Source organism: Panthera pardus, unplaced genomic scaffold, assembly GCF_024362965.1.
Source record: "Panthera pardus isolate Hobbes unplaced genomic scaffold, ASM2436296v1 HiC_scaffold_22, whole genome shotgun sequence".
In the NCBI taxonomy this organism is placed as follows: Eukaryota; Metazoa; Chordata; class Mammalia; order Carnivora; family Felidae; genus Panthera; species Panthera pardus.
This window is the reverse complement of record NW_026526788.1, coordinates 84,224,785-84,251,240: the sequence shown is the minus strand read 5'-3', so window position 1 is coordinate 84,251,240 and position 26,456 is coordinate 84,224,785. Positions and strand designations below refer to the sequence as shown.

Genomic DNA, 26,456 nt, shown 5'->3' with positions numbered 1-26,456 from the left:
TTTGACTTTTCAGTATGATCCAAATGTTTAAGTCATTTCCACTTTCTACATTCTCCCCTTAATCTTGTTACATTATTTTTCGCTCTCCCGTTTTTTCATCAATGGCTGAGAATCATGTGCACAGGTCTCTATTTCTGTGAGCAGCCCTGAACGCGATCTCAGCACTCCCTTCTACGTCAGGTGAAGAGGTGAGGGCTCCTCTACTCCGTGTCATTCTCTCCACACCAACCCGCATCAATGATTCTTTTACACTTAGATTGTTCACAGGTTTCTCCACAAAAGGTTGTACCTGCTAAACGGCAGGCACTGTTGTAGGCAGCAGACAATGCTGATGGAATCCCTAGACTTACAGAACTCGCTTTCCACTGGGGAGACAGACCACGAACAAAGGCAATAAGTAATATCTACACTGTATCAAGTGGTAAGAGCTATGGGAATAAAAGGGAGGGAGGTGAGGAGTTGCCATTCAATAAATGGCCAGGGAAGAACTTATAACGTTTATTCTCTGTTCCAAATCTGTAACTATATCTCCTCTATAAATGCCAGTATGTTTAGTCTATAATTCTAAGGCTAGTAAACATATAGTATGGTTTCATAAATATTATTCCTTTCTGTACTGAGGAAGGAAATGAAATTTTATACCACTACGTATAGCTGCTGGCAGGGGTGATGATCCAGGAGCCGATGTTAAAATGCATATGTACTTTTTACATTCTATCAGTTGCTCAAATCATGTCATGATATTTTATCTGTACCCATCACACTCTTCTATAACTCTTTGTTTATCCTGGGATTGCTAATTGCCTTTATGTTTTCATATTGATGGAACAAGTATGCGTTCCTCACCACATCAGGAAGATCATCCAGCTTCTTCATTGCACTATTCTGAGTGTCTAATTTGTACCAGCTGCTTTCCAAGCTCTCAGACTAGAATTTATTTTCATACTGCACTCTTGGGTTAATGCAACTGATTTTTGGACCCCCAACTCTTTCTTTTGCTTGAAGTTCTTTTCAGGTTATTGGTGACTGTATTGGAGTACATCCTCAAGCAAATTTTTCTCAGAAAGAGCACAAAAGGTGATGCAAGAAGTAAATCTTCCCCAAAGTTGCATACCTGGAAATTTAGCCCCAAATATAATTGCTGGTTTTTCTGGGCATAGATTCTGAATTCAAAATACTCTCCTCACAGGGGTGCCTGGCTGGCTCAGTTGGTAGAGCACGTAACTCTAGACCTCAGGGTCATGAGTCCAAGCCCCATCTTGCGTGTAGAGCTTACTTAAAAAACAATAACAAACAAACAAACAAAAATTGAAAGAGTTCTTTGGGGTGCCTGGGTGGCTCAGTCAGTTAAGTGTCTGACTTTGGCTCACGTCATGATCTCACACTCGTCAGATGGAGCCCCGCCCTGTGTGTGGAGCCTGCTTAAGAGTCTCTCTTCCTCTACCTTTGCCCCTCCCTCGGTCATGCAGGCACATGCATGTGTGTGCACTGTTTCCAAAAAAATAAAATATAATAAACACTCTCCTCATGACCCTAAAGCTCAGCTCCATTGTGCCTGATGACCTTGCTGCCAGCTGTATCCTCATTGCTCTGTGGTTAACTTGTCTTTTCCTTCTCTAAGTGCTCTGGCAATCGCTCCTTAATCCTTGATATCCTAGAATTCCACAAGACTAGTACTGAGTCTGAGTCTTCTTTTTGGGTGGAGGAATCAGGATCTCATAGGACCAATAGGGTTGGGTGTACCTGAAACACGAATGCAGGCTGCTGTGACTGCCATGCTGTCAGAGGACTTGTGTAAGGTCAACAAATTCATGCTAAGATGTGAGTGGCTGATAGGCTGTCAGATGCTGGGAGAGGTGAGAAGGACATAGTATTTGTGGTAAAAGGAGAGTTGTAAGGTTCAAGGAAACTATTTTTTTTTTATCTATGTGGAGCTCTTCTGTGTAGGGAGCCCCTCCTTTCACCCCACCCCTCACCTGTCCCCAGCACCCCAGCACAGCCGCCCACAGAATGAGAGTCAGTAGTCTGGCACCCTAGTTCTAAAGACGTGCCAGCCAGCCACGATCGATTCACAAAGCCTGTTACGAAGGAGGCGCTCAGACCATGAAGTCAAGCCCATGATATCACCAGTACGGCCGTGAGGTCAGGATCACGTCTGCATGGGGGTGGGGGGTGGGGGTCACAGGATCCGGTCACCCCTGGGGATCTGGGTGTGGACGGGACGCCTTGCCTTGTGGTGCAGGCCCAGCCTGGCCGAAGGGCAGATGGGAAATTCCCACACACTTGGGTGGAGGGCTGTGCCCCGGCCCCGTCTCTGCGGGCAGCTGAGCCGACTGGCTCGGTGCTGCCCACCACAGGTGCCTGGAGGCCAGCCCAGCCTCAGGATCTGGCCCTGGCCCGAGAGTCTGAGCCAGGTCCTCACAGTGCCCAGCACGCCGGGCAGGACAGCGTGCACAGCTGGCCTCCTTCCTGTACCTCCCGGCCGGGTGTGGGGCTGCCGGACAGGCTGACGCCCTGGGGAGGTGGGGGGTGGGGGAGGGGGTCCCAGCCCGGACGTGTGGCCACCACCTCCTGGCAGGAAAACCAGTCCTCTCCCCAGCTGTACCCAGGGGAAGGCGGTGCCTGTCCATGGCAGGAGGGGAGCCAGCCCCAGGCTAGGGAAAAACCCTTGGGCTTGTGGTCTCTGTGACCATGGCCGTGAACTTCACTCCTCCACAGGCCGGGGGAAGTGTCCTCGTGGGCACGTGCTCGTGGATGGAGCCGACGGCCGTTTGTTCCGGATGAAATCGGTTCGTCTTGCCTCTTCGCCAGGACCGAGGCCTCTGGGAGTTAGCGCCTTCTCAGCAGCCTCAGGGCCTGCACTGAGTGGAGTCTCCCAAGACCAGAGCGGGGCCCTCACGGGTCGGGGCCACAGCCCACACCCTGGAGTGGAACTCAGCCATCGAAGCGATGAAGCGTGGGTCCATGCCACAGTGTGAGAGCGTGATGCTAAGGACAGGAGCCAGACGCCAAAGGCGCGTAGCGAAGGATCCCATTTACTCAAAGCGCCCAGGACAGGTAAATCCGTGGGGGTGGAAAGCAGACCGGCCTTTAGGAGGAGCCGATGGGAGGGGGCGTGAAAGGTTCACCGAGGCACCTTGCGACTTTTCAAGAGCCGGCATCAGTTTGAATGTGGCAGCACCGAGCTAAAGCGGTCGAGAGCCCCCCGCGCCCCCGACAGGAGCCGGGGCGGGTTCTGTAGAGAAGCGGGGAAGAAAGCAAGGCGGTGGTTTGACCGTGGCTGAAGCAGCTGTCTTCTCCGCGAAAGCCCGGGTGGCTGTTTTCAAGCTGCGTCTTCTTGGGCTCAAGCGCGTGGCTCCGGCTGGGGCTTTGGCTGGGTTGTGCGAGCCGCCGGGGGAAGGACCGCCACCCCAGGCTAGTGGCCTTGCTTCGTCCCTGTGACGGGAGAACGGGGGCGGATGCTTAGCGGGCTCAGGGTCTCCCTCTGGCCTGATGAAAATGCCGTGGAACGAGATGCAGGCAGTGGTCGTGCAGCTTTGTGAATGTGCTAACTTTACTAAATGCTGCTGAGTCATTCGCTTTACAAAGTTGAAATGCTTAGCTTCATGTTACGTGAATTCTACCTCAATTAAAAAAGAAATCTCGGGGCGCCTGGGTGGCCCAGTCGGTTAAGCGTCCAACTCTTGATTTTAGCTCGGGTCGTGATCTCACAGTTCGTGGGATCGAGCCCCATGTAGGGCTGTGTGCTGACAACGGGGGGCCTGCTTGGGATTCTCTCTCTCCGCCCCTCCCCCCCTCAAAATAAATAAATATTTTTAAAAAATCTCATATCCCAGCCACGGGCTTGGGACAAACCTCGGGGCCTCAGACACCTGGCCTCAGTGTTGCAGGACACTGGGCACGAGGGGGAGGGGCAGCCGCGGCCTGCAGAGAGGGCCGAAGCGGCCACCACGCCTGGGTCCCGTGGCCTGGGGCAGCCACTGCCGAGGCCTGTGGGGGCCCGGGGAAGCCTGAGTCTCATCATCAGAGGTGTAGCGTGCGTGCTTGTGAGGGGGCAGGGCCCAGCTGCGGGGTCCCTGGACTCACATCTCGGAAGCCACGCCGCAGGGCACTGCTCGGGCGGAGCAGGGCCGAGACCCTGGGAGCCCTGATCCCTCCTGCCGGGAGGGACCTGCTCCTGGGCCAGAGGAAGGACGGGCGAGGGCGCTGGGGCCAGAGGCTTAGGCCGGACGGCCAGGCCAGCTCTTCCCAGTCTGGGAAAGTGCACGAGCTGCTGCTGACGTGAACCCAAAGTCCCCCGGGCCAGTCATTGCCTTCCCAGAATCCTCGGCCGAGGAAACAGGCAGAGGCGGGTGCTCAGCGATCCGCGAGCAAAGCGCCCCTCGAGGCTCGTGGGCAGCGCGGAAAAGCAGGCAGAGTCTGTGCGCTCAGCGATAGGGAGCACGGCACTTCCGTGTCACAAGATTGGGTAAACATTAAAATATTAAGATACGTCAGTTATCAGAATGCCCACAGAACCTTCGGTGACAAAGCCCGTGGGTACTCTGAGGTGTCTATTGTATGCCACGCAGCATCTTAGGCTGCGGACAGGCACGTGCCCCTATCGCGGGACGTGTCCCCTCGGACAAGCGTCATCCAGGGCAAAAGACCTTTGGTCGGTCCAGAATGGGTCGGGGATCTGGAGCCGTCCCCAGCCAGGCGTCGAGTGTCAGGGAACACTGGAGGACAAGAGAGAGCACTTTGGAGGTGGCTTTGGACGCAGGCAGGAGAGGAGCCAGAGAGAAGGGACCGTGCAGCGAAGGGGCTCCAGCAAGAACCCCGGGGGAGCTCCTGACTCCTCGTTGCCCTGGGCAGTTCTTGGTCAGCGAACGGAAGGCAAAGCATGACCCTGACTGACCTCACTGCCCACAGGTGTGCCAGGGCCTCTGGGCCAAAGCAGACGGGCCTGGGGGCCAGCCCAGTGTGAAGGCGGTGGCAGCGGGGAAGGTGCCCTGATTTCTGGCCTGTATGGCAGAATGGGGGAGTCGCCGCGGTTAAAATGCGCAAGGTCGAGGATGGGACTTAGACGGGACAGAGGTCGGGAAGACGTCGGGGAGCCCGAGCGACCGCTGCCCCAGGGAGGCCGGGCCCCAATCCCAACAACCCGCCATCTTACCCTGGCGGGAAGAATGTGCACGTGTGGCTGAGGTAAGGATCTGGAAGTGAGGAGAGTATCTGGACCGTCCAGATGGATCTTAAATGCAGTCGTGTGTCTTTACAGGAGAGAGGCTGAGCGACCCTCGATTCAGACAGAAGACAGGCAGAGATGGGAGCGGAAGGAGCCAGCAGCCCCCGGGAGCTGGAAGACGCAAGGGGCAGGTCATTTCCCGCGGCTTCCAGAGGGGCGGCCTCGCGGACACCGTGACCTCAGCCCAGTGACGCCGATTTTGGATTCTGGCCTCCAGATTGTGAGAAACTACATTCGTGTTGTTTTCAGTCACCCAGACCGTGGTCATTTGCTGCGGCTGCCCCAGGGCACTCATATGGGGACACTTGCAGACCCGGGAGCTGCTTGGCGCACATGATGTGCGTGCACAGAAACTCCTAGGGAGCATCTCGGGTGCCCCCCCACCGACAGACGGACCCCGAGACACCCATTTGCTTGGGAGGCCATCCCAGGGGGTGGGGATGCGAGCCGGGAAAGGGCAGGACCCGTGCGCGTGCAGGCCAGTGTGGTGCCTGATGAGTTTGGGTGTCTACCCACCAACACCACCCGCCACAGTGTTAATGCCCAGCTCCCGGGATCTGTCCCATGGGCAGGCCGAGGCAGTGCCCGCGGCCACAGTCATTCCAGGGAGGGGGTCTTGTCTTGTACAAGAGCCGAGGGGGGTTGGGGGTGCAGAATGTGTCTGCCTCAGTGAGAGGAAGGCGCAGATCACCGGGTGCAGTGGACAAAGCAGCGAGATTCTGTGGGGGGCCCGGGAGCGGGGCCAGGGAGGGAGTACAGCCCACACGGGGCCCAGAGGCAAGGCCAGGTGGAGGCTGAGGGGGGAGGGACTGCGGAGATGGTGGGGAGAGTCAGGCTCGCGCTCTGTGTCTGAATCTCGGCTTGGACACCACTAGCTGGTGGCCCTGGGAGAGCTGTTCTCGTTGAGTTTGACCTTCCTTACCTGTAAAATGGGATGAGGATAACGCCCACCCTGCAGGCCTCCCGTGGGAACTAAAACGTGATGCCTGGCACACGGCGCTTGCTCAGAGAACGTTACCTGTCCTTGTGACTTTTCCACTCAGTTTCCACGGTTGAGTTTGTTGTGGATTCACGGGCAGCTGTAAGAAGTAACACAGTCTCCCCCAACGGCTATATCTCACACTGCGCCACTGGCGGGGGCTCCCCGGCGACGGAGCTTGGGCACAGAGCGTTCCCACCACCAAGAGTCTCCCACCTGCCGTCCTGTGCCGCCACAGTGCTCTCCCGCCTCCACCCCACCTTGACCCTGGGGACCACGAACGTGGTACCTGTTTCTATAGTTTTGTCATTTTGAGACAAACGGAATCCTCTGGTGTGTAAACTTGTGTTGTTGTTGTTGTTGTTTTGTCACCTAGCAGAATGTTCTGGAAGTCCATCCAGGATGTCGCGTGTATGGACAGTCCCTTCCATTCCACTGCTAAGCAGCGTCCGTGTGTGGATGGGCTCCAGCTGGTCTGAGCACCTGCCCGTTGAAGGACATCCGGGCTGTTTCCCATTTGGGGTTATGATGAATAAAGCTGCCGTAAACATTTGTGTACAGGTTTTTGCATGAATGCAAGTTTCTGTTCTCTGAGATAATGCCCAGGGGTGCAACTGCCAGGTTGTTCAGTGGTTGCATGTTTAGTTTTTCAAGAAACCACCAAACCGTTTTCCAAAGTGGCTGCACCATTTTGTATTCCTGCCAGCCATACCTGAGGGATCCAGCGGCCCTGTCTGCATCAGCATTTGGTGGCGTCACTATTTTTCATTGTAGCCATTTCAATGGGAGTGTAATGGGGTCTCATTGCAATTTTAATCTGTGCTTCTTCAATCAATAAGTATGTTTTTGTCTTTTATGTGATTAATTGCCAGCTGTAAACGCTCAGCTGACATGTTTCTTCGTGTCGTCAGTTCATCCCCTAATTAGATATTTGTGTTCTTACTGTTGAGTTTGAGAGTTCTTTATGTAGCCTAGTTACTAGTCCTCTGTCAGCCTTTCAATTCACAAATATTTTCTCCTAGTCTGTAGCTTATCTTTACATCTTCTTCCCAGGACCTTTTGTGAAGCAAAAATTTATGTTCACACAAAAACCTGTACCCAAATGTTTGTAGCAGCTTAATTCATGAAATGGCCCCAAACAGGAAACTGCCCGATGTTTTTCGACAGGTAGGCACTTAAACAAAGTGTTCCATATTTTTGACTTTTTGTCAAGCCAGTGACATCTGTTGCCTACCACCTGCTCAGAAGTCTGAGCATTTCTGCCCCTTGCATCCTGGTATCGGAGGTGCCAGGGAAAACACAACACAGACAAGCAATGGGTGAAACAATGCTTTCCTCGCACAGAGACGAGACTTGGCAAAAGCTGCTTCCATAGTGGGCATCGGCATGCCCATGGCCAGCGGGCTCCTCATGGCAGTTGGTGCAGGGCCGTGGCCTGCATGCACCTATCTTGTGCTGCATCAGGTGGACCTTGTCCCCTCCCTGCAGGTGACAGAGATAGCAGTGGGCTTGGCCAGGTGCTGTATGGCGCACACACCTAAGCAGAACAGAGGAGGGCACATCGCATCTGAAACAAGGAAAGATATCCACACGAGGTGACAAGTCCAGCACAGGCTTTGTGGTACCTTTCCATCTTGATAAGGAAATGTTCCAGGCCCAGTGCTCCTTCCTATGCAGCCGAGTGTGGGGATCAGAAGACTGCAAGCAGGAGACTGTCTTTCCCAACATATTTTGACTAAGCCCAGTTTACCCATGTTTCCTTTTATGGATTGTGCTTTTGTGTCAAGTCTAAGAATTCCTATGGTTTTTTTTTTTCAAAAATTTTGTACTTTTACATTCCACACGAAGTCCATGATACATTTTGAATTAATTTTTGTATAAGGTATGAGTCTTAGGTGGACGTTCGTGTTTTTGCCTATGAAAAAGCATTCTCTATGCATTTAATGCTATGCCTTTTCCTCTCAGCACTGCATTAGCTGTATCCCAAAATTTTGATATGTTGTCTTTTTGTCTTAATTCAGTTCATTTTTTTTTTATTTCACTCAAGACTTCTTTGACTTGTGGGATTATTTCGTTTAGTTTCCAAGTGTTTGAAGATCTTTCTGTTATTGGACACTAGTTGGATTCCATTGTGGTCAGACTATGCACTCTGTCTGATTTTGATTATTTTAAATTTGTTGAGAATGTTTTATGTCCTAGATTATATGGCCTATATTGGCATATGTTTCATGGATATTTGGAAAGAATGTGTATAATGCCATTGTTGCATGGAATGTTCTATAAATGTTAGTGAGACCCTAATTGGATTGAATTGTTGGCTGATGGTGTGATTGAGTTCTTCTGGGTTTTTGCTGGTTTTCTAAGCATTCCAACAATTGTTGAGAAACTCTCCAACTCTAATTGTAGGGTATTTTCTATTTTTCCTCTCGATTCTATCACTCTTGGCTTCACATATTTTTGTAGCTGTTTTTGGTGCAAACACAGTTAGCATTGCTGTGTCTTCTTTTATCACTATATAATGTCCCTCTCTGTCTCTGGTAATTTTCTTTGCTCTGAGGTCTACTTTATCTGGCATTAATAAAACCAATTCTGCTTTTTTAAGATTCATGTTTACATGATATAACTTTTTCTACCCTTTCACTTTCAACCTGCCTATACCATTATTATATTCTAAATGAGTTTCTTGTAGAGAGACACCATATTATTGAGCCATGTTTTTAAATCCACTTTGATAATGTCTGTCTTTTTATTGGTGTATTTAGAGCATTTACATTTAATGTAGCTTTTAATATGTTAGGGCTTGAGTTTGTCATTTTATGTTTTGTTTTCAATTTATTCCCTCTGCTTTTTATTTCTCTTGTTTATACTTCTGTCTTCCTATGGGTTACTGGAACAGATTTTAGAATTCCATTTTTAGTTAACTATTGTGTTTAGATGTTTATCTTTGTAACTTCTAAATTTCTTTTTTTATTGTTTCTTTCTTGTTTAGGGGCCTGCCATTAGCCATTTAGCCTTTTGGGGTAGGTGTGCAGGTGACAAATTCTCTTAGTTGTCTTTCCTCTAGGAATGTCTTTATTTTCCTTTAATTCCTGAAGGACTTTTTTACTGAATGAAGGATTCTGGGTTGACAGTTCTTTTCTTTCAGCACTTGAAGTAATTTTTGCCACTTTCTTCTGGCTTCTGTGGTTTCTTTTCTTTTTTAAAACAAAAATGTTTTAATGTTCATTTATTTTTGAGAGAGAGTGCGAGTGGGGAAGAGACAGTGAGAGAGGGAGACACAGAATCCAGAACAGGCTCCAGGTTCCGAACTGTCCGCACAGAGCCCAATGTGGGGCTCAAACCCACAAACTATGAGATCATGACCTAAGCCGAAGTTGGACGCTTAACTGACTGTGCCACTCAGGCACCCCAGCTTCTGTGGTTTCTGATAAGAAATCCATTGTCATTAAAATTATTTTCCCCTATAGGTAAGGTGTCTTCTGTCTCTCTTTAAAGTATATATACTTTATGTATACTTTAGTTTTCAAGAGGTTTGACTGTGTTGAGCCTTGGTGTGGATTTCTTTGGAGTGGAGTTTATCCTGTTTGAGATTCACTAAATTTGTTGAATCTAGTTTATGTCTTTTGCCAAATTTGGGAAATTTTCAGCCATTATTTTTCTGAGTACTTTTTCAGTCACATCCTAATTCTCTTCCTCCAGGGACTCCAAAAACATGAATGGTAGATCTTTTGTTACAATCTACATGTCCCTGAAGCTCTGTTCATTAAAAATGTTTTTTTCCTCTGTTTAGATTGAGTAGTTTTATTGTTCAATCTTCAAGTTCACTGATTATTTTCACTGATTCCTCCACACTTCAGTAGAGCCCATCCATTAAGTTTTTTATATCTGTTATATTTTCATTTTTAAAATTTCCATTTTCTTCTTTATATGTTCTGTTTCATTGCTGAAACCCTCTATTTTATTTCCTGATACTTTCTGTCTTTTCATTTGTTTCAAGCATATTTGTGATTGTTTGTTGAAACCTTCTTATGATGGCTGCTTTAAAATATCTGTCAGATAATTCTAAAATGTCGATATCTCAGTGTTGGCATCTATTCATGATCTTTTCTCATTCAGTTTGAGATACTCCTGGTTCTTGGCATGATAAGTGACTTTCACTTGAAATTTGGACGTTTTTGTTACTACGTTCTAAGAATCTTACCTAAATTTCTGTTGCAGGTGGCTTTCTCTGGCATTGCTGTGGCAGGGAAAGTGGAAGCTATCACCTCATTCATACCCAGTGGGTGGATGCCTCATTACTGCTGGGTAGGTGTGGGAGTTCTGGTTTCCCATGAAACTTCCACTAATACCTCCATGGCTGGGTGGGAGTGCCTCATTACTGCTCCCCACATGGCCTCTACTGACACCATAGGAATGGGCCGTAGCCTCATTACTGTTGGGTGTTAGTGAAGACTCCAACTCCCCACCAGGCCTCCTCTGACACCACCTTATTGGGGCACCTCCTTACAGCCTCTTGAGGATAGGAGTATAGGCTCTCCACTCAGTATTTGCTGGCATGGGTGGGGTAGGGCCACGGGTTTTCTGAGGTGTTTGGTTGGAATAGAGCAATTATAGTCTAAAAGTTCTCTGTCTTACTAGGATGCTCCTTTCCCTGTCCTTTGGCTAGAGAGAACAGGGATTCTGCCCCACCCCCCTCCCCCCGCCCAAATCTGTACCATTGACACTTCTGGACTGCCAGCATGATCAGCTCCAAGTCTGGGATGTATGAGGCAAAAAGAAAACCCAGGAAAATCACCACTATGTAGTTCCCTGGGTCTCAAGATCCCTAGCTGGTCTTTCTTCTTGAGACTTTTCAGCCTTCTCATATATGTTTTATGTATAAGGCCCAGGGTTTTTAGTTGTACCTAGCAGGGAGAAAAGAAAAAAAGCCCATCCACTCCATCTTCCCAGAAGCAGAAATCTCTTATTGTTACTACTTTTTAAGAAAAAAATTAGGTGCACAAAATACCCACCCAGTCATGGAAGAGCATGTATCTCCAAATGTCTTTCTGAAAAGACTGGACAGAAATACACCAAAAGTTAACAGTGAAGAGATATATACATATACATATATACATATGTATGTATATACATATATGTGTATACATATAGACATATATATATCCCTTTCCTGTAATTCTCACATTGTTTATTATAAGCATGTACTATTTATAATTTTAAGTAAGCAACAAAAATTTCTACTTTTAAAAACAAGCTGCTGGAAAACAAGTGATTGAGAAGGTAAAATTATGGAGAATAATGAAGCAGAAAAAAAGAGGGAAGTAAAGGCAAAAGATCATGATACAAGACTTCAAGAACTCAGTAATTTATTAAAAAGGCATACCATCCAAATCATAGGAGTCCCAGAAGATGAAGAGAGAGAAAAAGGGACAGAAGGTTTATATGAGCAAATTATGGCAGAAAACTTTTCTAATCTGGGGAAGGACCCAGACATCAAAATCCAAGAAGCACAGAGAACTCCCATCAGATTCAGCAAAACCCAACCAGCACCAAGGCATACCATAGTCAAATTCACAAAGGAATTTTCACAAGGAAAGAATTATGAAAGCAGCAGGGAAAAACAGTCCTTAACCTACAAAGGAAGACAGATCAGGTTCGCTGTCGACCTATCCACAGAAACTTGGCAGCCCAGAAAGGAGTGGCAGGATATATTCAACGTGCTGAAACAGAATAATATGCAGCCAAGAATTCTTGATCTAGCAAGACTTTCATCCAAAATAAAAGGAGAGATGAAGAGTTCCCCAAACAAAAACTAAAGGAGCTTGTGACCACTTAACCAACACTGCAAGAAATTTTAAGGGGGACTCTTTGAGTGGAGAAAAGACAAAACAAAAGAAAATAAAAAGACCAAAAGCAAGATTAGAAAGGACCAGAGAACATCAACAGAAACACCAACTCAACAGGCAATACAATGGTGTTAAATTCATATCTTTCAGTACTTACTGTAAATGTCAGTGGATGAAATGCTCCAATTAAAAGACACAGGGTATCAGAATGGATAAGAAAACAAGACCCATCTATATGCTTCTTACAAGAGAAAAGGTACCTAAAGATACCTGAACGTTGGAAATAAGGGGATGGAGAACCATCTATGATGCTAATGGTCATCAAAAGAAGGTTCGAGTAGCCATGCTCCATAGCCATATCAGACAGTAGCCATATCAGACAGACTTAGATTTTAAAATAAAGACTGTAACAAGAGATGAAGAAGGGGATTATATCATAATTAAGGGTTCTATCCACCAAGAAGATCTAACAAATTATACATATTTATATCCCCCAATGTGGAATCACCCAAATATATAAATCAATTAATTGCAAACATAAAGAAACTCATTGATAATAATACCATATAGTAGGGACTTCAACACCCCACTTACAAATCATTGAGGCAGAAAATCAACAAGGAAACAATGGCTCTGAAGGACACATTGGACTGGATGGACTTAACAGATATATTCAGAACATTTCACACTAAAGCAACAGAATACACATTCTTCTCTAGTGCACATGGAACATCTCCAGAATAGATTACATGCTGGGTCACAAATCAGCCCTCAACAAGTCCAAAAGGATAGAGATCATACTGTGCATATTTTCAGACCACATTGCTATGAAACTCAAAATCAACCATAAGAAAAAATTTGGAAAGACCATGAATACTTGTAGATTAAAGAACATCCTACTGAAGAATGAATGGGTTAGCCAAGAAATTAAAGACGAAATTTAAAAGTATATGGAAACCAATGAAAATGAAAACACGACAGCCCAAAATCTCTGGGATGCAGTAAAGGTGGTCATGAGAGGGACCTTCCTTCCTTCCTTCCTAAAGAAGGAAGAAAGTTCTCAAATATACAACCTCACCTTACAGCTAAAAAGGCTGGAAAAAGAACAGCAAATAAAGCCCAAAACCAGCAGAAGAAAGGAAATAATAATGATTAGAGCAGAAACCAATGATATCAAAATAAAAAAACAAACAGTAGAACAGATCGATGAAACCAGGAGCTGATTCTTGTAAGAATTAACAAAATTGATAAACCCCTAGCAGAAGAAAAGGGAAAGGACCCCCCCCCACCAAAAAATAAAATCATGAATGAAAGAGATCACAACCAGCACCACAGAAATACAAACAATAATAAGAGAATATTATGAGCATTATATGCCAACGAATTGGGCAATCTGGAAGAAATGGAAAAATTCTTAGAAACATATAAACTACCAAAACTGAAACAGGAAGAAGTGGAAAATTTGAACAGACCCATAACCAGTAAAGAAATTGAATTAGGAACAACAACAACAAAAAAAAACTCCTAATAAACAAAAGTCCAGGGCCAGATGACTTTCCAGAAGAATTCTACCAAACATTTAAAGAAGAGTTAACACCTATTCTTTTGAAGCTATTCCAAAAAATAGAAATGGAAGGAAAACTCCTAAACTCATTCTATGAGGCCAGCATTACCTAGATTCCAAAACAAAGACCCCACTAAAAAAGAGAACTACAATTTCCCTAATGAACATGGATGCAAAAATTCTCAACAAGATACTAGCAAAACAGATCCAACAATAGATTAAAATAATTATTTACCACAGTCAAGTGGGATTTATTCCTGGGGTGCAGGGCTGGTTCAATACCCACAAATCAGTGTGATACATCACATTAATAAAAGAAAGGATAAGAGCCATATGATCCTCTCAATAGATGCTGAAAGAGCATTTGACAAAATATAGCATCCTTTCTTGATAAAAACCCGCAAGCAAGTAGCGATAGAGGGATTATACCTCAAGATCATAAAGACCATATACAAAAGAGCCACCACTAATATCATCCTCAATGGGGAAAAACGGAGAGCTTTCCCCTTAAGGTCGAGAAAATGACAAGGATGTCCACTCTTACCACTGTTATTCAACATAGTTGGAAGTCCTAGCCTCAGCAAGCAGACAACAACAACAACAACAACAACAACAAATAAAAGGCATCCAAATAGTCAGGGAGGAAGTCAAACTTTCACTCTCTACAGATGACATGATATTCTATGTGGGAAACCCAAAAGACTCCAACAAAAACTACTAGAACAGATACATGAATTCAGCAAAGTTGCAAGATATAAAATCAATGTACAGAAATCGGTTGTATTTCTGTACACCAATAATGAAGCAGCAGAAAGAGAAATCAAAGAATGGATCCCATTTACAATTGAGCCAAAACCCATAAAATACCTAGGAATAAACCTAACCAAAGAGGTGAAAAATCTATGCCCTGAAAACCATAGAAATCTTATGAAAGAAATTGAAGAAGAGATAAAAATATTCCATCCTCATGGATTGGAAGAACAAATATTGTCAAAATGTCAATACTACCCAAAGCAATCTACATGTTCAATGCAATCCCTATCAAAATAACACCAGAATTCTTCACAGAGCTAGAACAAACAATCCTGAAATTTGTAAGGAACCGGAAAAACTCCGAATAGCCAAAGCAATCCTGAAAAAGAACACCAAAGCTGGAGGCATCACAATTCCAGACTTCAAGCTCTATTACAAAGTAGTAATCATCAAGACAATGTGATCCTGGCCCAAGAACAGACACATAGATCAATGGGACAGAATAGAGAACCCAGAAAATGGACCCATAACGTGTAGCCAACTAATCTTTGACAAAGCAGGAAAGAATATCTGATAGAAAAAAGACCATCTTTTCAAGCAAATGGTGTTGGGAAAACTGGACAGCGACATTCAGAAGAATGAACCTGGACCAGTTTCTTACACCATACACAAAAATAAACTCAAAATGGATGAAAGGCCTAAGTGTAAGACAGGAAGCCATCAAAATCCTAGAGGAGAAAATTAGCAACAACCTCTTTGACCTCAGCTGCAACAACTTTTTACTTGACATGTCTCTGGAGGCAAGGGAAACAAAAGCAAAAATGAACTATTGGGACCTCATCAAGATAAAAAGCTTCTGCATAGCAAAGGAACAATCAGCAAAACTAAAAGGCTGCCAACAGAATGGGAGAAGATATCTGAAAATGACATATCAGATAAAGTGTTAGTATCCAAAATCTGTAAAGAACTTATCAAACTCAACACCCAAAAAACAAGTAAACCAGTGAAGAAATGGGCAAAAGACATGAATAGACACTTTTCCAAAGAAGACATCCAGATGGCCAACCAACACATGAAAAAAAGCTCAACATCACTCATCATCAGGGAAATACAAATCAAAACCACAATGAGATACCACCTCACACCTTTCAGAATTGCTAAAACTAACAACTCAGGCAACAACAGATGTTAGCAAGGATGTAGAGATCGAGGAACCCTCTTGTACTGCTGGTGGGAATGCCAACTGGTGCAGCCACTCTGGAAAACAGTTACAGAGGTTCCTCAAAAAATTAAAAATGGAACTACCCTACCATCCAGCAATTACACCAGTAGATATTTGTCCAAAGGATACAGGAGTGCTGATTTGGAGGGGCACATGCACCCCAATGTTTATAGTAGCACTCTTGACAATAGCCAAAGTATGGAAAGAGCCCAAATGTCCATCAACTGACAAATGGATTAAGAAGATGTGGTATATACAATGGAATACTACGTGGCAATGAGAAAAAATGAAATATGGCCTTTTGTAGCAACATGGATGGAACTGGAGAGTGTGATGCTAAGTGAAATAAGCCATACAGAGAAAGACAGATACCATATGGTTTCACTCTTATGTGGATCCTAAGAAACATAACAGAAACCCATGGGGGAGGGGAAGGAAAAAAAAAAAAAAAAGAGGTTAGAGTGGGAGAGAGCCAAAGCATTAGAGACTGTTAAAAACTGAGAACAAACTGAGGGTTGAGGGGGGGTGGGAGGGAGGGCAGGGTGGGTGATGGGTATTGAGGAGGGCACCTTTTGGGATGAGCACTGGGTGTTGTATGGAAACCAATTTGACAGTAAATTTCATATATTAAAAAAGAAAAAAAAAAAAAGAAAAAAAAAAAAAAGAAGATGTGGTATATGTCTACAATGGAATATTACTCAGCAATGAAAAGAATGAAATCTTGCCATTTGCAACGATGTGGATGGAACTAGAGTGTATTATGCTAAGGAAAATAAGTCAATCAGAGAAAGACAAATATGTGATTTCACTCATATGTGGAATTTAAGAAACAAAACAGATGAAAATAGGGGAAGGGAAGCAAAAATAATATAAAAACAGAGAGGGAGACAAACCATAAAAGACGGTTAAATACAGAGAACAAACTGAAGGTTGCTGGAGTGGAGGTGGGTGGGGGGAAGGGCTGAAAGAGTGAGGAGCATTAGGGAGAACACTTGTTGGGATGAGCACTGGGTGTTCTATGTACGTGATGAATCACTTAATTCTATTCCTGAAATTATTATTACACTATATGTTAACTAACTTGGACTTCAATAAAAAAAACAAAAAACAACGTACAAACCATAAAGTAATAAGGGTAATAAACAAGTATAATTTCAAAAATAAATAAATGTAGTTCTACCAATGGTTCTATGAAAAAAAAAGATTGAATGTCATCCATTTCATTTGTTGAAGACACAATCTTAGATGTTAATTATGATGTGCCTACATTTGTATTTCAATGGTTTCTTGTATATATATTTAATTTAAATTAATACTAAATGGTTTTATGGAATTTAGTTCGATTAAAAAAAAGAATAATGTGCTGCTGTTCCTGGTGCTGCTACCCACAAGGGACACCAAGTTCCAGATGCCTGAGGGAGCCTTTCCTCATGCCCCATGCTCTGGGACCACCGTAATGTTACACACAGGATCACCTCCAGTGTACAGATAGCCATGATGGTTTGCAGAGCAGAATTTCCTTGCCCAGAGTAGCACCTTTTTTCTCTAGGCCATTTAAAGCTGGTCACTATGAACATTGCATGAGTAGTTCACTGCTATAAACTGACAAACTCCAAAATTTCAGCAGCTGAAAACAGTTTACCACTCACTCATGTAACATACCAATGAAGGTTTGCTTGGTGGGGTAACTTTCTTCATGCAGTGACCTGGGGGCCCGGGCTCCTTCCAGCGTGTGGCTGTGCTGTCCCCTGAGCCTTGGAGACCTTGGATTCCAACCAGGGGAAGGTCAAAGAGACGGAAGAAGGGATACGTCATCTGAAAAGCTCAACTCAGGGGACACCCATATCACCTCTACTCCCACTCCATGGAGAAACGCAGCCACCCCAGGATGCAAGTGAAGAGTCTCTCCTGCAAAGACAACTAAAGATCCCCCATAGCGGCTGCTGCAGCCAGAACTGAATTACAGAATTGTATTGAAAGAAACCTCAAGGCTCGTCAAGGGCCAAGGCCTCCGAGTTGCTGTGGTGGAATCCTATTAGAGCGCAGCCTCCTTTCCTTTGGGTCCACGCCTCACCATGCAGTTTTGGGATGCACGCTGACCTGTCAAAGACCCCGTCCTCCTGGGACCACCACACTTGGTTCGTGCTGGTCATGTGAGCCAACCCAGACCAATCTGAGATCTCCCTGGGATTTTTAAGGTAGGCAGAATTTGCTACAATCGAAGGCCTATGAGTTGGAGGCTGTCAGCACTGTGCTAGGTGCTGGGGGGTAGGGGACAATCAACACAAGACACACAGGGCTTGTCTGGAGCTGCTTTCCATCCAGCACGAGGGACAGGGTGGGGAGGGTGAGCGCGGAGAGCTCTTTCCTCTTCACCTTTGCAACCTGTTCATCATCCATAGCATCCTGATGGAGTTGATGTGTGTGTCCTCCCCACTGTAAGACTCAGAGGCTGGGTGGCCTTTTCCCCAGGTACTGGCAACGCCCATCTGGCCTCCAGACCTCCAGAACAGGTCTGCTGCAGCCCGTGTGCAACCTGGAGCCAGGGAGCCCCCAGAAAACAAGCGGACACATCCCAGTTCTGCTGAGACAGTCCACAGCTCCCACCTGGATCATGGTCAGGAGAGGGGCCCCTTATGGTCAGAGGTGTTTCTCATGTCACGGTAACCTCAGTGTGAGCGATGGCCATCAGTCATCCCTGAATGACCCCAGCCTGAAGACACCGTGTGGTCCACATTTGCTGGTCCTTTCTCCCAGGGTGCCTGATTCTCCCTTGGTGAAGTCACCCTCCTCTGTGCTCAGCCCTGTGGTTTGGAAGTATTAGTGACATTCCCCAGGCCCATATCGCTTCTCAGATGTGTTTACACCCCAGGCTAAGCCAATGGACGCAAGAGTTTCCGGGAGAGGGAAAAACATTCTCTCTGTTAGGTGAAAGCTGTCAGAGGAGACATGCGCTCCGGTGCCGTGGCAGCCATTTTGGTACCATAAGGGCGAGTGTGGAACTGCTGGGCCACCCAGTGGAGGCTGAGGGTGAGACAGAAACCCCAAAGGATGTGGACAGGCCCTGGTGGGGTGTTTTGACCCCGGCTTTCCCAAAGCCACTATTCTGTTATGCAAGCCAACAAACATTCTGTTCTCTGCCTGAGTCAGTTTGAGTTGCTTTGCTGCTGCTTACAACGAAGAGTCCTGAATGGTACATCCTGGGTACTTGAGGCGAGTGGGGAGCAAAGTCAGGGAAGGGAAAGGTTGCAGACTGGAAAGCAAACCAAACCAATCCGTGAAAACAATCAAATATCCCCCCCACCAGGCAGCCCAGGGCACGGCCCCCCGACCAGTGGCAAACACTCTCCTGTTCCAGGCAGCAGGAACAATGTCCACGGGGATTCGACGCTAAGTCTTTCACCATAACATCTCGCTTACTCCCTACCACAAGCCCATGAGGTGGGTACCATTATCACCTCAGCTTTACAGATGAGGAAACTGAGGCCCAGAGAGGGTAAGTAAGGTTCCCAAGGTCACGGGCTAGTAAAAGAAACTCTGGTTTGAAGGTCGGGTCTGCCCCAGGGTGAGGGCCTGCCCCCTTGGGGTGTGGTCGGGGTGGAGGGCGGCTCAGCCGGGAGCCCTGGCCCTTGGACTTTCTTCAGGAAGAGGCTGGTTCTCAGTGGCCAGTGACCCAGGGGCCACCTCTCCATGGGCAAAGTGGGTGGGGCTTACACAGAGTTAGGCAAATTCAAGTTAAGGGCACAACCCTTTATACCACCCGGTCTGCCCAAGACTCTGACACCAACTGCAGATTCAGGGAGTTCCCCCAACCAGCCTCAGGTCTGATTTGCTAGAAGACTCACTGAAATCAGGAAGGGTGTCCTGTCACACTCACGATTCTTACAGGCGAAGCATCAAGGTGGAACCCGCCAAAGGGGGGAGATGCATACCGTGGAACCTGGGAGGCATCCAAACACGGAGCTTCGGTCTTCTTCTCCCCATGGGGTCCTGGACAGTGTTACCCCTCTGGTCACAACATGTGACAACAAGCACCAAATATTGCCATCGGGGAAGCCCATCAGGCCTCAGTGTCCACCCAGAGCCCTTCTGGAGGCTTCACTACATAGGCACACCCCATTGGTTGACTGGCCCGTGTGCTTGAACTCGAGCACCATCTCCCCTCCCCCACCCTCTGATCACATGGCTGCTTTTTCCGGCCCAGCCAGCCCCTACCTGGGCATCCCATTAGCATGTGGTCCTGGGGGGCTCAAGAATAACAGACACTCCCGTCACTTTGTCCTTTCATCAAGACAAAGTCCAGACCTCTTTTTGGAACCCCAATTCTTTGCTCTGCAGGCTCACTCTGGTGCCCATCCTTGCAGGGCCTCCTGCCTTGGCCGGAACCCGCTTGCTGGTTCTCTCTCTCGGGGCATAGCTAGGAGCCTGGAGGGGGCCTCTCCAGCCAAAGTGCAGGAATGAAGTCCAAGGTGAATCACAGGCAGCAACGGGAGGTAGAAGGCCAAGCAGGACAGAGCCATGGGCTGCCGCCTCTGGAGAGCAAACCACATTTGGGGGCTTGGCTCCTCTGAAGGCTTTCTGAAGGGTGTGGGGTGGGGGATACGGGAACTCAGGACCCAGGATAATGTGCCTGTCCTCAGGGCTCCAACACCAAAGGACTCTGGGGTCCACACAGGCTTTTCTGCGAGTTCCTGTTCCACTTCTTCCCCCTCCCATATCTACACCTTTTGTCATGGGATGTTAGCTTGGCCACAGCCTATTTTGGGTCCATGGGACACAAGCAGAGTCTCGAATGTGCTTGTCCAGTTGAGCTTGTCCCCCTGAGGTCCTGCCACCGTCACGAGAAGCACGTGCCCGGGGGTGGCTGGTCCCAGCGAATGAGACGCAAACAGAACCGGTGGCCTGAAGCCACACCCGGCCGTGTGCAACCCGTGGGGCCCAGATCAGCCCAGATGCCCCAGCCCACCGGCAGGTGTGCATGTGAGGAAGCGTGGTTGCTGTTCGAGTGACTGCACTGGGGAAGGTTTGCTCGTGGCGTTGCCATGGCAAGACTGACCGATGCACAGTGTGAGTGAGGAACGTCAGCCTCCAGGCTTCAAAGGTGGGTGCGTTCATTGTCTGTTGTTGTTATAATCTATTGCTATGAATTTAGTGGCTTAAAACAACATCCGTTGACTATCTCACAGTTCTGTAGGTCAGATGCCTGGGTGGGCTTGACAGAGTTCTTGCTGGAAGACCTGACATTGCTTTCTTTGAGTCCTGGGTGCATGGCTTGTTCTAGCTCTTTCTTCGGAGTGGGCACGGGCAAAGAAGGCTAGGATACCACTTGCCTCGGCCACGCGAATCTTTGCATGGTCACTGGACATTGGAGATCCTGGTCATTCCCCAGGGGTGAGCATCTGAACTTCTTTACCAAGTAGATTTTGCAATGGACTCCACATTGTAAAGGGAAATGAAGCTTTGTCACAGGCTGCGAGGGCCGGAAGTGCCAGGGAGGTCATGTCTCCCCAGGCAGCCCTTTAGCCAGTGACTGCTGGCCACAGGAATCTGAAAGCCCAGCTCCCTGCCCGTGGGCCAGGAGGGCTGTGAGGGTAACGTACACGGGGAGCATCTTGGGGGACCAGGCCGCAGCTCACCTTATCAGCTATCTATGCAGCAGCAATGCCGCGTAAGAAACCACCCCAAGCCACAGGTGACTCTGGGTGGGTTGGGCTCTCACACATCTGCCACCTGCCGTGGTTTGGCTGGAAGGCTCTGCCGATCTTGGCGGGCTCTCTCCCACTTTGTGGGTCAGCTGGCTGCCAGCTGGTCCAGGAGGGCCTTGGCGGGGCCACTGGCCTCCGAGCCGTGTGCTCATTCCACACCAGTCACTGGTTGGGTCTGTTCCCACAGTGAAGACAGACGCACAGAAAGTAGAAGCGGGGACGTCCCACACGGCGGCTGACATCCAGAGGCCAAGGCAACAGTTATGCGCCCAGGTCGACATCAGAAGGCCTGCGGGGAGATTGGCTCCACCTTGTGACGGGAAGGTCTGCAGGGTCCCAAGGCCAGGCCGTCCTCTGTGGGACCCTTGCTCAGTCTCCACACCCTCCCTGACTCCCTAGTCCCTTCCTGGCTCTCCTGGGCCATAGACATACCTCCACAAGCCACCTGCATGCAAAGTCCCCGTCTCAGGCGACGGTTTAATGTACTGACTGCTATATTTATATCTAAGTGTTCTTCTGAATCAAGATGTAATTCACATGTCATAGGTTTAAGAGTTGACTTTCAAGGCTTTAGATAAACAGAAGGGGGCACCTGGGTGGCTCAGTCGGCTGTGCACCTGGCTCCTGATTTCAGCTCAGGTCATGATTTCACCATTTGTGAGTTTGAGCACCACGTCCGGCTCTGAGCTGACTGCACGGAGCCTGTTTGGGATTCTCTCTCTCCCTCTCTCTTTCTGCCCCCCCTTCTCTCTCTCTCTCTCTCTCAAAAAATAAACTTAAAAAAATTTAGATAAATAGCAGAATGAAAAATGAAAATATAGAGGCCTGTACTTAAAAAATAAGCAGTTGGGGGGGGGGCTGGGTGGCTCAGCCAGTTAAGTGTCTGACTCTTGGTTTCGGCTCAGGTCATGATCTCATGGTTCGTGAATTTGAGCCCTGCATCAGGCTCTGTGCTGACAGCGGGATTGCTTGAGATTCTCTCTCTCTCTCAAAATAAATAAATAAACATTAAAAAAATAAGCAGTTGGATGTACATATGTTAAGGTGAAAACAGTCCTCAGTAATTACAGGATTTTCCCCCACCAACATATGCGTCTCAGTCTTTCTCTCTCAGATGTTATGTTTCGTGGGCCTAGAACGCAGTCAGGACTTCCAACCCTAGGACTTCCCTTCATGAATGATCGTAAGACGGAACCACCATCGTACGCCCTTGAACGCCAGCAGTGGGGGCAGGGAGGGCCAGCGAGGCCCCTGAGTGCCTCCCTTCACACGCTGAATAGTTTTCACAGCTGCTCGCACCTAGTCTCGGGAAAGCAGTCTGCCCTGAGAGCCTCACAGCCACCTCCATGAACTGGAGGAGTGTGGGTCTCGTGCTGAAGCCAGCATCCCAGGGCCAAGGGAAAAGGCCATCGCCCCCGGTCTGGCTTGTTGTTACCATGTGGGCAGCTGCTCCCCGCTGCCCGGGCCAGCGGGTCTCACCTTCCACACCGACTCCCGCAAGTGCCCTTTTCCTGGCCGCCTTAGGTGGACAGTGGGTGGTTTTCTTAGTTCACTCTCAGCCAGGTTACTCCATTGGGAGGCAAGAGCACAAGTGTCACAAAGCAGGTCACAGCCTATTTGACCAAGTCAGCTGCCATTTTAATGAAAATATATTTTTTTTCCTTGCAGGCAGGAAGAGATGCGGAGGGACCACAAAGTTCTGGGCAGAACAGCCAATTTTGTCTTCCTGTTCTATTGACGTGTGTGTGTGTGTGTGTGTGTGTGTGTGTGTGTGTGTGTGTGTGTGTTTGAAACCTTTCCATAATGCAAGGCCTCTAAAGTTGAATCCTATCTGTATTAATTCAACGATTATTTGCTGATCTCACATGCTGTGTCCAGCTCCATGGCAAGAATTCATCAGCCAGGTGAAGAGAACAGGTAGGTCCCAACTTCAGGAGTTTCCCACAGGGGAAACCCATGTATGGACGTGTGTCCTACCAGACTGATGGGTCAGCAAATAAAACGAGCAGTTCCTGAAACCATTTGGGCTCTGAAAATGCCCAGGATTAAGTTCTGACTTCTGGGTTGGGCGGCCGTTTCTGTGACGGGTCCCTCCATGGACTCGTGCTAACTTGGCAATGACAAAGCCCCGCCTTGTCTCACACTTAAAATCTTGGCTGGTTACTAGGGGCCCTCAGGCACGTTGCTTGTTATGGACAAAGCAATAAACATTGATGTTTGTGAGTTTGTTTCTGGGTGCAGTGGTCAGTGACAGAGCATACACATGTGGACAATGTCAGATGAGGTGGACACTGACATGTGTTAGATCTGTTAGAGCTACCGGAGCCTTCCGGATTCAAACGTCACAGAGCTGTGCCTTCTCACGGGCTAAGCCTCAAGCATCACGGACCTGGGCCTTGCTCACTGCCAAGCACAGCCTGACTCAGCCTAAATTAATATTTGTGGGGGAAAGGAGGGTAGTGAAGGGGGCAGTAATCAGGTAAGGGAGGCCCAGAAAAACTCAGTGATTCGTTCGAGTAAGTAAAGGGTAATTCTATAATGTTATTTGTATATGAATATGAGGTCACGGTCTCCTGTCAACAGCCAAACTCTTCCGCATAAAAGTGATGGGTTTCCTCAAACCGTCCCATCTGATTGTGTCATTTCCTTCATGACCTATGTGACCATTGCTATTCCTCTCCTGGGCCTCTGAGATCAGGAACAATTACCTACATGGCTAAATGTTCTCCATTCATTTCTCGTTCCTATTAAAAAAAAAATCCTTCAGGACCTACAAAGAGTAAGGTGGAGGCTCCATTCTCCAGGAACATTTGCAGGAAGGTGGCACAGGATGGCACCTTTGGAGGGCGGGTGGGGGTTAGGGGTAGGTAAGATTGGAGGGAAGGGTTGGAGAAGGGTCACCGCCCCATTATTAGAGGGACCCTATACATCCCTTGGCCTCCTTCTTGTCACTCCACAGGCCATCCGGCCAAACTTAGCAAAGCCCATTTCAGGGCTCCATTGTGCAAAGTGACTTTAAGACATCGAACGTCCCCATCGTTTGCCTCTGAAGCCACACGTGGCCAAACCAGGTGATGACCTGGGCTCCGGAGCCCAGCACCAGGGTTAGAGTCCCAGCTTCCTGGCAGTGTGACGGGGACATGTCTTGTAGCTTTCCCGAGCTCGTGCCTGTCTTGGGTGCCAAGCACATAACATTTCAATACACGTGAGCTGCTATTAAAAACATGGGTAATTTTATATCTTAAAATATTGCATATTGCTTAAATGGTTTCATGCTGGCTCACATTAAAAATGATTCCCAAGTGAAGATGACAAAGGGGAAATATTCGTTATTTAGTTCTTTTCTTACATTAAGCTATCATAATAAAGTACATTTCTGGGTTGCATTCTCTGGAGTGCTTTTTACTAAATAAATGGCCAAAAATAACTTTTCCCTTCCAGTAAGATTTCATGATTCAGCACATTCAACTTTCACTACAAAAAAGATTGAAGTAAAGAGTGCAAAACAAATCTAGGAGCAAGAAACAGGCGAGGAGAAGCCAACGTGGTTGACGGCGAGGGTCAAATTCTGACACACTGGTGTTTCTGTTTTTGCAGATAAACCTCGGCTACAGGAAGTTGTATTTATTCAGGTGTCTACACTGCACTTGGGTCTGAGAAAGCAGGTAGAGAAGAATTAGCAGGGGATAGTACTAGGTTCGCGGCAAAGGGGTATATTAGAAAAAGAAGCAGTCACTGGGTTGGGAACATGGCCTGCAACCAGCCACCTTGGTTAGAAGTCCCCTTCTTCCAACCCCAGAGCCGGCCAGCGGTCAGGGATGAGGACACGCCCGCCCGACCCCTTTCGTTGCCGTCAGCAGCGGCTCCAGATGTTAATGGCAAAGGTCCGACATCAGGTCATTTCCTGGGTGACACCAAAGGCAGGGAGTGGGGCGGTCAAGGCTGCTTGGCCTCCTTCTCTCCCCGGGCAGCGGGAGCACGTCAGCTGACGTTGCCTGGAACGCAGGGCTCAGATTGGAGGGCCAGGCGTTCTCTCTCACGGTGGCTTTACCGGGACAGTCCTGGCCCTTCTCGCTCTCTGTGTGGGAGAGCTCTTGCCTGCCCCCGTTTTATTGTACCCGCCAGGCAGTAGAGTGCTTCCCACCAGGTTATCAGCATCCAGACTCCACGGAAACTGTCCCCTCACTCAGCATTACCAAAAAGGCCCGGGGGGACCCGCGCCACCCTCTGCTCGGGAAAGTGCACGAGTCTACACCGACGGCTTCGGGCCAGCCCAGGGCCTGGGACACGCTTCGGACAGGTGTCTAAGTCGGGGCGCCTCTTCCCCGAGCTTGGCGCGCTCTCTTCGGTCAGGGGTCGCCAAAGCCTTTGGGCCCTGGAGGAAGGAGCGGGGCTCCGGCGCTTGCGGAAGGCCTCCCCGTGGGGGCTCCGCGCCCGGCCCCGGGGACGCTCCGGAGGTCCCTCCGCACGGGCGGCGGGCGGGGGGGCACGGCGGCGGGGGCGGGCCGCGGGGCCGCCTGCGGGCACCTCCTCGCGCCACCGCCCGGCCCCCGCCCGCCGCGCCGCCGCCTCCCGCGGTGGAAGGCAGCGCGGCGCGTGCGCACTGGCGCGCTCGCGGCCCGGCCCGTGGGCTCTCCCGGGAGGGTGGGAGGTGGGAACGTGGGAAGGCGCCGGGCCGCACACCCTCCCGGCCGGCCGCTGGCGCCGCCGCCACCTCGCGGCCAGGGCGCCCCGCGACGCCCGTCGAATGAGCGGCGCAGGTAGGCGCGCGGGGTCCGCTCGCGGCCCCGTCGGGGGCTCCCCGCCCCGGCCTGCGGCCCCCAGAGGCCGCCGGCCACGAAAGTTGAACTTGGCGCGCCGCGGGCCGGGCGCTGGGCGCAGGGGGGCCGGGCTGCGCCGGGCGCGCCGCCCGCCGCGGGGGTGCGTTCCCCTGGCCTGCGGGGGGCGCGGGCGGGGCTGCGGCGGAGGCGCGCGGCGGCGTTGGGGACGCGGGAGCCCGGGACCTCGGGCGGCGCTGCGGGCCTGGCCTCGCAGTGAACTTTTGCGCCGCGCCCTGGCAGCGTTCTGGCGGCGGGCGAGCGCTGCCTGGGCGGCCGCTCGGGCTCCGGGGGGTCGGGGGTGGGGGGGGTCCGCCTGCGCCTCTCCTGGCCGGACCGCGGG

At 48.8% G+C, this 26,456-nt stretch overlaps 1 long non-coding RNA gene across 1 annotated transcript; it reads left to right on the top strand.

Moving 5' to 3' along the window:
• The first annotated feature begins 2,563 nt into the window (after window positions 1-2,563).
• LOC109252258 (uncharacterized) lies at window positions 2,564-8,517 on the top strand. The gene is made up of 3 exons (XR_002073909.2): window positions 2,564-5,187; window positions 5,261-5,447; window positions 6,271-8,517. It is a non-coding gene; the product is annotated as an uncharacterized LOC109252258 (long non-coding RNA).
• The last annotated feature ends 17,939 nt before the right edge of the window (window positions 8,518-26,456 follow it).